This window comes from Setaria viridis, chromosome 3, assembly GCF_005286985.2.
Source record: "Setaria viridis chromosome 3, Setaria_viridis_v4.0, whole genome shotgun sequence".
Taxonomy (NCBI): Eukaryota; Viridiplantae; Streptophyta; class Magnoliopsida; order Poales; family Poaceae; genus Setaria; species Setaria viridis.
This window is the reverse complement of record NC_048265.2, coordinates 24693945-24705362: the sequence shown is the minus strand read 5'-3', so window position 1 is coordinate 24705362 and position 11418 is coordinate 24693945. Positions and strand designations below refer to the sequence as shown.

Below are 11418 nucleotides of genomic sequence, written 5' to 3'. Positions count from 1 at the left end.
TTGTTTCTCTTTGGGCCCTTGGTCTTTGTAATTCGTTTTTTACATAATTATTTTCTATAGAAAATATCAGTTACAAACGTCATGCTCATTTCAACTATTCTTTTTTATCTTTGTTTTGGTAAGTTTTGTTCGTTTGTTTGCTCAATATTCTCTCTAATAAATATCAAATCAAAAGGCATGTGGAATGAGTAATCACTATATACAGAAAGAATATATATGTTTAATCTTACCCTCCTCAAGTTGCTTTGAAAAATTTAGTTTTTCTATTAGGCTTTGTTGTGCACTCTTTTTTGAAGAGTAAAATATATTCACATTGGTTTCAGATCCCTTGTACATATCGAATATTTTTAGTGTGATTCTATCCACTTTTCCAATTATTGAGTTTTATCTATCCTCTCTCGTTTTTTTTCTTTTGTGAGATGCCATGGTTAGTTATTCTTTCGTTCCTCTGAATTTTCAAAGGTGTTCAGATGGCACGTATACCTCTCAATATTTATTCCAGGGCAAGGCATATTTCAAAGGGGTCAATGACCTCAAAAAAAAAAGGCACGATTAAAAAGATATAAAGACACCCATTCCTCTGCTAAACGTTTAACACAACAGTTCTCACTCGAGACGATATTCTTGGTTATATTTCTAGAATAAAACTTTCGAGATATGATCAGTGGTACATCACAATCCACCCCCTGGTTAATTAAGCCGCTACCCCAATATATATAACAGCCTCTAAAGTATAACAGTGACACACTGCCACTCCCAGAAAACATTTTTGACTCCTTTTTACTAAAGACTTTTGCATTTCCTTCTGGCTTGATCTTTCAAGTTTGACTGTCCCTACCATGCACCAATCGATCGATTCCTTTCAATCATTCAGGGACAGCAAAAGGTACTGATGCAGGTGGAGAAAAGAAAGGGAATTCCTTCATAGTTAGGTCATTTCTAGGGGTGCACCCCTCCCCACATTTTATATTGTCAACTTGGTACTATTTGAAGTGTCAATAGGTCCAACGCTAAGGGAGAAAAAAACTAAAAGGATTTCGAGTTGTTTATGCACAGTGGCAGATGACGACGTGGCAGCTAATTTACCCTGAAATAATGCATAATCGCACCATTACCCTGACGTAGCAAATCTAGTTGAGTGATTCACTAACCTAATTAACTCGCCGGCTTCTAGCCGGGAGTTTGAGATCTGACTCCCTCTTCCAATTGGAATAATTTGGTGGCTCTAGCTTGACTATTTTTTCCTGTTCTATACTTCTAGCTAAAGTTGTGTTATGATACCAGCTGCTGATGCTGCAACACCTGGATATCTGAAAAATGCTAAGGGAAGAAAAATGTGCGGGGCCTCACTGGTTGCTCCTAAGTCCTAAGTAAACTGTGAATACAATTATAAGCATATATCAAGAATGACAAGATGGCAAGATTCATAATTAAGTTAATTTTAGATTAGCAATATGATTAACAGAAAAGGAAACATAGCAAGTGCATTAATTCTATCATTGACATGATTTCCCCAATTTTATATAATCAAGAATTGTGAATTGTCCTAATCAAATTAAGTAGCAAAACCGACCTGATCAGGCAAAGAATTACTGACTTTTGTTGTTTTCTCATTCATGGAGTCCATTTATGGTGTACTATGCTTACTGTTGATTATTGATAACAAACAACAACTACACGATCAGAAAGTAAGCATTTTTAAGACATTAACGGAAATCATCTCTCTTTTATGTTCGCCTCCAACATCTTCACTCAAAAAAGCAAGAGAGAATCTCTTTAGAGCATGAATGACTTGTTGATTTCCAAGCTGACTAGCTATCATGTATACTTACAATCCAGTCAGATAATACTTCGCTTTCAACCCAATATTATCATATCATTTAAATGTACGAGATTGGATCAAACTTTGCCTAGCATATAGCTAGTGGTTGGAACTACATTCTGGTGCTGTCCACCTATAAAACCTTAAAACTAAGCCTGATAGAACAGCCTAAGGCAAAACTGGTTATGCCCTACAGCAGCCTACCCAATAATCATGTATTGGCTTGGTATTAAAAACTACAGCTTTACCATAATTGACAAAAAATTACAAGTATTAGCTAATAGTAAGGCCACAATGAATTTAAGACTGAACAAATGCTTTATTTACTCTGCTATACATATAATGAGAGAAAGACTGTTTTTGATGAATTATTCAGCAAACTTTCCCTGCACTTGAGTGCATGTATTCTAACATCTTTACTTGATTCATATCGCTTAATTAATTAAGTTTCGACGTTAAAGGGATTTGCCCTCCATTGCGTCCATGTTTCGAGAAGATTTCTTGCAGTTTTTGCTTCTAGGTTTATTGATGATTAATTAACAATTCATCATATTTCACTTATATTGTGTATCTTGAATTTTGATATTAAAATTCGAATAAGAGATAGATACTTTTTTTTTCCGAGAACGTGCCTGGGAGAGGTACATTCACTGTAGAATGCGAGAATCCAATGGGACTGACAGGGTGAGTTGAAATTGAGTATGATATAGGCCATCAAAAGCACACGTAACCGGTAGCTCACTGTTCAAATGACTTAACGAATTTCTCCAATTAGACAACATCCAGTACTACTTTCCAGCAAATAAGACACAAATAAAAAAAAGTTTTGTGCAGTTGATTGTACCGGGCCATTTGCAACGCTATCGTACGCGTCCCTCCTGTAGGTCCTACACACGCACAGTGCGCAGCCATCACCTCTTGGGGATAGGGAGAGGGTAAGGAGTAGCCCGGACCCGGACGCAATGCGAACCTGAATAGTGCTACCAATTAGTGCTACCAATTAGGCCTAAAACAATAGTGAACTTGCGTACCCGTCTTGACGTTGCGATCGACGCCAATATTGTAACCGGAACTCCCAATCATCCTCCCCGGTGACACCACGTCGACGCAACCGGCGGCCATCTGCCCCGGTGGGAACACAAGAAAGTATGATCCAAGCATAAGCCTTGCAAAAGAAAAAAGAATCTAATTTCTTGATAGAGCTAGCATATGGTTTCTTTAATAAAGAAAAGATGATCCACATATATTATACTGTTAAAATATCCTTTGTTCAAAAGGTAATAAGTAGTAAAATTTACATGTATTTTGCTACTGCACAAAAGCCGGAAATTTCTTCTTGATTCGGCCACGGCGAAGCTCTCTTTACATCCGCAAAGTATCACCACCGGATCCGATGTTAGTAGATCATACCACGACATCGCGGAAATGGGTGGCAAGTGCGACAAGATCACGATTTCCTTTTCGCCCTTTTCCCTTTGTTTCTCTCCCTTGTGGAGACGATCTCTTTTTGTTCTCTTGTGTTCATGCACGCACGCACCGGGCACCGGGCAGCGCCAGGGGGCAGGACGGAGGTTGAAATAGCTAGACGAAATGATACGGAGCAGGATGGAGGAGGATGCTTGCACGCAACAGCACAGCACAATGCTAGCTAAACCGAATCGGCCGGGGGCGGCGGCTGTGATTGGAACCCCACCACTAATTAAAGGCAGGTTTAATCGGCTAATCAGCGGCTAGGGCTAGGGCTAGGCCGTAATCACGACGCGACGGCCGAGAATATGCGCCCTGCTGCTGCTAGAGCCTGCTTTGCTTTTCCGCCCCGGCACGGCCATCGTGCTCATCCTCATCATGTCTCTCTAGATCGGAGCGCGATTAGCAGGAAGCTGCTCGCTGCTGGATGCCAGCCTCCATGATGATGATAGATTCGCTCGACCCGTCAGTCTCGTACATTCGTAGTCATTCCTTGGAGGGGAAAAGGCGCTTGTGTTGTGCTACTTTTGTATTGTGCAAAAAGGTATTCCCGCGTGTCGGAAAATTGCTCGATTTGGTTATTGGTGTGGAATTATGGCACTATTAGTCGTAGCTAGGTTTTCGAATTTTTATTTATTTATTTATTTGGCTCTACCGCGTGAGATCATTCATCATTGATCTACTCGGCATGGATCGATCACACTTTTCGACGAATTGCGAACATGATTGATCGACATCGCACCTGGATTGTCTGCTGTGAAATAATCAATTCATGTGGTTCTGACGATGAGGAGCCCTGAAAAACTTCAGCAAGTGTGTTGTTGTGGTGGTGCTTTGGATCATAGCAGGGCATACATGATACATTGCAATCGATGCGAGACGCACGATTATTCTTCTTGGTAACCTTGTAAGCTACGCACACCACCACGCACTTGGCCTCTTGAGATCGTCGCGCTAAGCCAGAATTGATTTGTGCTGGCTCAGTAAATTTAGCGTAATGGTGGGTGTAATTGGCACCTGCCAGCATAAAGTTTTCCTGGACCAGCAACAAGGCCACTGTGCTGGCGGGTGGCTTATGTCGCTCACCAGCAAAGATCCCGCCCAGATAAGACCGCGAACAGTTTGTTTCCCAGCCAACCTTCCATTTGGAGCTTACCCGAGAGGAGCTCGGGAAAAGCTCCAAATTAAAACACCGAATCTAAGGGGAAATATTTTGCTATTGATTTCTTTGGAGGAGGTGGCTATATAAGGTGAGTTTGTGCCATTCCAACCTTCTTTTTCAACTTATATCTATCATTTCTAGCTTCATTAGACTGTCATCTAGATCTAAATCTAGATCTAGATCTAGACATAGTTTTAATTAGTGAGGTTGATTGAATTTAATATATAATCGAGTTTGATTTTTTTATTCCTACTTATTAGTTATTACATTCGTGGTTTAATTGAGTTTCATTTAATGTAATATAGAATTGAGTTTGATTAATTTACTATAGAATTAATTTTGATTATTTTTCTTCGTACTTATTGATTATTGCACCCATAGCTCATCAAATTACATAATATAACATAGAATTATTGTCATAGGTAGTTAAAGATGGATCATAGGGCATGGATGTACGGCATACAGAGACATTCGCATATATTCATATCAGAGGTATCAAAGTTTGTCGAGACTGCAGAGAAGCACGCTCGCAGTTGCAAGATAAAGCAAATACGTTGTCCGTGTTTTGACTACAGCAACAATATTATATGGGAGGATACTGATGTCATCAAGAGGCATTTGATAAAGCGAGGTTTTGTTGATGGATACACAATTTGGTCCCACCATGGTTGGGTTGGAGGAACTTTCAACAACATAGACATCGACACTGACAATAATGAAGTGGGTGGTGATAATGCAAAAGAAAATGATCATATTATCATGGATAATAATTATAACTATGGAGATCAAAATGGTGATCAAACAAATACGCGTGTGGAACCACAGGTGGATGAGGTACGTGATGTTGATATAGAGGACATGTTGCGCCACATTGAATCGGAAGTGTTGCTAGGGAGTGTAAAAGGGTTAGATAATTTCGAGATGCTCAAGAAGGCAGCAAAGGACCGTATATATGAAGGTTGTGGGAAAGAGTGGACAGTCTTTTATTTCATCCTTCATCTTCTGATCCTGGAGGCTAAATTTGGCTAGTCAGATAATAGTTTCAAATATCTCCTTACTCTACTGGGCAAATTGCTCTCGAAGCCTAACTTTATGCCAAAAAACACATACGAAGCAAAGAAAATTATCAATCCATTGAAGATGCATATACAAAGAATACACACGTATAGGAACCACTGCTTATTGTACCGCGGTGAGTATGCAGCATTGAAAAAGTGTCCAAATTGCAATGCTAGCCATTAGAAAAGTGATGCCGATTTTTGTGAGGACCGTGCTGGTTCCTCCATCAGAAATCAGAGGAAAAATGGTGTAAAAAAAAGTGTTGGTGCTCAAGTGGAGGATGAGTCTTATATAGATACTTATACGATGACTTAGCGCAGAGTCCCTACCTTGGTGATGTGGTACTTGCCAGTGGTGGACTGTCTGAAGCGTTTGTTCTCAAACCCAAACACTGTTGAACTGATGATTTGGCATGCTAATCACCCAGTAAAGGTTGACAGAAAGCTTCGACATCCTTCTGATGCTCGCCAGTGGAGGACTTTCGATGCCAATCATCCAGAGTTTTTAGATGAAAAAAGGAATGTACCGTTCGCGTTGAGTACAGATGTCATGAATCCATTTGGTGAAAGAAGCAGCACGCATAGCACATGGCTACTGCTAATGACCATATACAACATTCCCCCATGGCTATATCATAAGAGAAAGTTTCTTTTGCTAACCATTCTAATACAAGGTCCGAAGCAACCTGGCATCGAAATAAATATTTTCCTTGAGCCATTGATGGAAGATATGCAGAAGCTTTGGGAAGATGAGGTTCAGATGTGGGTTGAGTACAGACAGGAGCACTTCACACTAAGGGCCATTATCTTTGTTACCATCAATGATTATCCCACCCTATTTACCCTGACAGGTCAGGTAAAAGGTAAGACATCATGCGTAGTTTGTTTGGATGGAACATCATATGTGTATCTTAAGGCATCTATGAAGACACTGTTCATGCGGCACAGACGCTTCTTATTGAAGACGCACAAATACCATAGAACGAAGGACTTTTTCGATGGCACCAATGAGAATGATTTTACTCCACAACCAGCTACATATAAAATAGTATTTGAAATGTGCGAGAAGGTCAAGTTCAAACTCACTAAGAAGTCATTAGGTGGTGCTAATAATTCGAAAAGGAGAAGGAAGCAGGATGAAACTACAGACGTCACCGACATGCCATTTAAGAAGATATCTATCTTCTTTAAGTATTTGCCATACTGGCGAGATCTAGCAGTGCACCATGCCATTGATGGGATGCATCTTCAGAAGAATGTGTTCGATAGCACCATCGGATTCTTGGGCTTATCAGGCAAGGCCAAGGATGAACTAAAATCACGTAAGGATCTGGTTGACCTTCAAATCAGGCCAGAGGTCCACTCGCAAGAACTTCCTAATGGTAAACAATACCTTCCCCGGACTAGCTACAACTTAACACCAGATGAGAGATTGGCTATGTGCAAGTGCTTGCGTGGGTTGAAAGTGCCATCCAGATTCTCATCCAACATCTGGTCACTAGTATCATTGAAGGACATGATGCTTGCTAGCTATAACTCGCATGATTGCCATGTGATGGTCACAATTTTTCTCGCTATTGCGATCCGAGCTATCAAACCAGTATTTGTTAAGATAGTTATCACACGGATGTGTTACTTCTTCAATGTGATTTCCCAGAAAATGATTGATTGTGTCGAGTTGGCTAGGCTTCAGCTGTCTATATTGGAAACTCAGGCCCAGCTCAAGATGTGCTTCCCTCTGTCATTTTTCGATATCATGGAACATCTCATGGTCCACATGGTCTAGCAAATAAATGAACTAGGGCCTATGCACTTCCATCATATGTGGATCTACGAATGATTCATGTTGACTCTCAATTGATACATAAGAAACAAGGCCTTTTTAGAGGGCAGCATGATCGAGAGCTACCATACAGAAGAGGGTTTTGATTGCTGTATAGATTATATAAAAGATAAGAGAGCTATTGGTTTACAAGAATCTTGACACGAGGGCAGATTGTCTGGGAGAGGTATCATTGGAATGAAAATATTCATTGACAAGGACAACCGACAATTGGAGAAAATGCATTCAAGCATTCTACAACAGCTCGCAATAGTGGAGCCCTTCATCGAGCAATACCTAAATGAGGTCCGTCGAGAAAGTAATGGTCGCTCGGAGGATTGGATCATCAAAGAGCAAAAATGTCGTTTCCCATCATGGTTGAAGGACCATGAGCAGCTACTTGAAAGAAATTCATAGACGAAGTAACATTAACCAGGTTGGCATCTGGCCCATCAAGCAATGTCACCTTATGGCAAGCATACGAAATTAATGGATACACATTTTATACCACCACAAAGGACAACAAAAGCGTGGCATACCAAAATAGTGGTGTTCGCATAGAGGCGATTGATACATTCGAACAAAACATAACTTGCTATGGTTTCATAGAGGAAATATGGAAACTTGACTATAGAGAGAATATCTGGATCCCCGTCTTTCGGTGCCAATGGGTCAAACACCCGAATGGTGTTACAGATGACAATTATGGGTTGACACTTGTAGACCTAGCCAATGTAGGTTACAAATATGACCCATGGGTACTCGCTAAGCGTGTCACATAGGTATTCTACATAACTAACTCTATGAATGCAAAGAAGCACATTGCTGTCTTTGGAAAATAAAGGATCCTTGGAGTTGAAGGTGTAGTGGACATTGAGGATTACAATTAGTATGAGGAATTGGACCTGTTCAAAGACCATGAACAAAGAATCAAGCGTGTTGAAGCAAGCATTGATAAATCCATGAAGCCATGGTTACGTAGTGATTGTGAAGGAAGAATCGTTAAAGGATAAATTTACATTTCTTATGAGTTATGTTGTAAGATTTATTAATTATCTTGTAAGATTTTATTATTGTGGATTAGACTTTATTATCTTGTAAGACTTTATTAATGTGGATTAGACTTTATTATTTGTAACTGACCACCAGCATAAGAAAAGGGTAGGGGTACATCCATGCCACAATATAATATAATCAGTTCTGACAATTATGCAAGTTCATATATCAATACTTAAGGTCTTAGAGACAACAAGTTCAAATCCATAATAAAAGGGTATGGCTACATCCATGCATGTTACATATTTCATAATCTGTGTCGCTTCCTTAGATATGGAACATAGTTAATGTCTCCAATCGTCCAGCCTAGAACTTCATCAAAAAAAGTTTGAGCACGAATGAGTGCACTCTCCTTTACTTAACATGGACGATCACATACACTACCATATATCTCAAACAATGGAGAGGTAAACTAATGTGGCATGTAGAAAGTGAGATGAGCCTGGAACTTCCAATATGTGGTGAATATGGGGTTTCCACCCATGTAAGTCAAATCCAACACATCCAAGACTTGAGCTAGAATCACATGAAAGCTCGTTGCCGCATTGGTAGTACCAAATAGATCCTAAAAGATGATAATATGAGAGACTAAGTTGAGATGTGCCTTGGCCTATTTGTGATGAGTGATTGACTGGATGATTTGAGTCTTTTCCGGTTGAGTCAATATTTCATATGTGCATGATTATGCTAATGACTAACCGGATGTGTTGTGTTGAGTGCGTTGTGTTGTGGTGTTTCTGTAAAACATATCTTGTGTGTTGTGTCTCTTGGCTTGTGATGTGCAGGTGTAGGATGTGATATGGCAGTTGACGGCATGAGGTGAAGGTCAAGCGAAAGGTTCATGCATGCCGATGTACTAGGGATGTGAAGGGTGGACATGAGTAGGCTTGGACTGAGGGACCCGAGGAGTCTGGGTAGAGTCATGGGTGATCCACATGGTGCATGAAAGAGCAAGAGTACATGGACAGTGATGGAGACAGTGTCGGTCGAGTCAAGCGGGACGAAGGCGAGTCGAGTAGGTGGCCCGGGAGCTAGGAGCGAAAGACTTGGAGGCGTCGAAGGCTTGGCGGAGGCTGGACACGCGTTGATATCGGTGAGTCACGTCGGGTGCGACGTGCATGAGGGTTTGACCGGTTTGGCCTCAAAATCGGGGATGAGTCACGCTTGCAGGGTGTGCAAGAGGGTTTGACGATTTTACCCCTAGGGGTATTTGAGATGTATGCTTCATATGAGGGCATTCTGGTCTTTTTTTGGATGCCTATATAAATGTGGGAGGGCTGTTGGTGCAGCCACTTCTTTGGGCTAGTTGGGAGGTGAGCTACTCATTTGTTTTGGTGAGAGCCTTTGGGGTGAGAGAGGGAGACAGAGGTGATGGATCTTTGTGTTGATCTTTTTGCTATCCTAGCTTGGATTATGCATAGGAGTGGCCTGTAACCGAACATGGTGGAGTAATTCAAAGATCAATTTCGTGCCATCTTGTTCCATTCTCATTGAATCTCAAATTTAGCTTTTTCGGTATTTTCGGAGCTATTTTCGGGGATTTTTCGTTCTTCGTGTTTGAGCTCAAATCCCGTGAGGTTTGTTGGGGGAAATTATTGCTAGGACCCTTATGAGCATCTATGATGTGATCCCCTCCCAAATCCCTCACAAATTTGGCTTGAATTTTGAGATTTTCCAAAACTTCCCTTTCTTGTGTTCTTGGACAAATCCGCAAAATTGAGGGTGAAATCTTGATCTTCGTGGGAAGATTTTTTTGGCAAAGATTCCCCACATGTATGTGCAGCTATGACTATGATCTTGTTGCATTTGAACCCCGTTTGACTCATTTTCAAGTTTGAGTTCATGAAGTGTTTTTGAGCTCTTTGTGTCCTTCTCCAAATCCTTTGAACCTTGTGACCAAGTCTTGTTTTTTTTTGAATTGAGCCTTTGGGAATTGCTTTGGTATGTTGTTGAGAGTCTATGGTTCAAATTTCGTGATTTTTGGAGGTTGTTTGATTGACTTTCGGATTTTTCCAACCTCCTCACAAGGTTGTATTTGGACCTGCGGAATATTCTGAAGAATATTCTAGAAATTTCCGAAGGTGCGGAGTTTTCGAAGGTTTTTTTGGAAAATTCTGTAGGTGTGGAATATTTCAAAGGATTTTTTAAAAAATTCCGTAGGTGTGGATTCTATGAAGGTTTGTGCGGATTCTTTGGAAGTTGTGGAATTTTCCGAAGACTTTTCCGGAGTTTTCCGTACTTTTGTGTTGGTTTTCAAATTTATTCTTCCGACACCTGTTTAGGTTCTTTTTTGCTTCCGCTAGTCTCAAATTTAGTTCCTAGCAGCATTCCTGAGTCCATTAGCTCCTGCATAGCTAAGGGGACTTGATATTGCTACAAGGGAGGTTTGGGGATTGGTTTGGGATTTTAGCGAGGTTCATTGAGAAAATTTGAATCGGCTTCCATTCACCCCCCTCTGGTTGCCTGCCCCAGTCCTTCATAATAACATGATGAAAGTTAAAAGATGTAAAATAACTACAGTTAAAAGAATGATAAAAGAATATTCCATACCATGTCATGTTGATTAAACTGACAAAGCTAGTCAGTAGTTACAATCACATTGCTTTCTCCATCCTTGAGCTGCTTTATTCAAAAATATGACAAGTCTGGCACAAAGTACCCATAATCCTTAAGCTGCTATAGGCAGGCCTCCACGATGGTCCTATCAAAAGTTACCCTACTTGGTGCTACTTGATCCAATGCGGCAATTGAAATCATCGGGATGGCCTCTCCTGGTGACATCGAGGTGAAATATGTTTCTCGAACAGGTACTTGAAAAGAGATATGTACTCTTTTAGAATAAGGTTCACCAACAACCTCGGTTTGCACTAAAGAAGAAGTACCACCTATAGATTCGACAACATCTTTGATCCATCTAATAGGGTCGATAAGCTAAATTGTATGTAAGTAAATTTAGAAATTATTCATGTGTTGTAAAAAAATCAATTACAAAAAGGAAAAAATATTACTACGTTGGGAACTGATCCTTTTG

At 40.4% G+C, this 11418-nt stretch overlaps 1 long non-coding RNA gene across 1 annotated transcript; it reads right to left on the bottom strand.

The window, feature by feature from the left end:
- Positions 1-1950: 1950 nt before the first annotated feature.
- LOC117850910 (uncharacterized) lies at positions 1951-3642 on the bottom strand. The gene is made up of 3 exons (XR_004639403.2): positions 3121-3642; positions 2854-2987; positions 1951-2792 (listed from the first exon to the last, which is right to left on the bottom strand). It is a non-coding gene; the product is annotated as an uncharacterized lncRNA (long non-coding RNA).
- Between the last annotated feature and the right edge of the window lie 7776 nt (positions 3643-11418).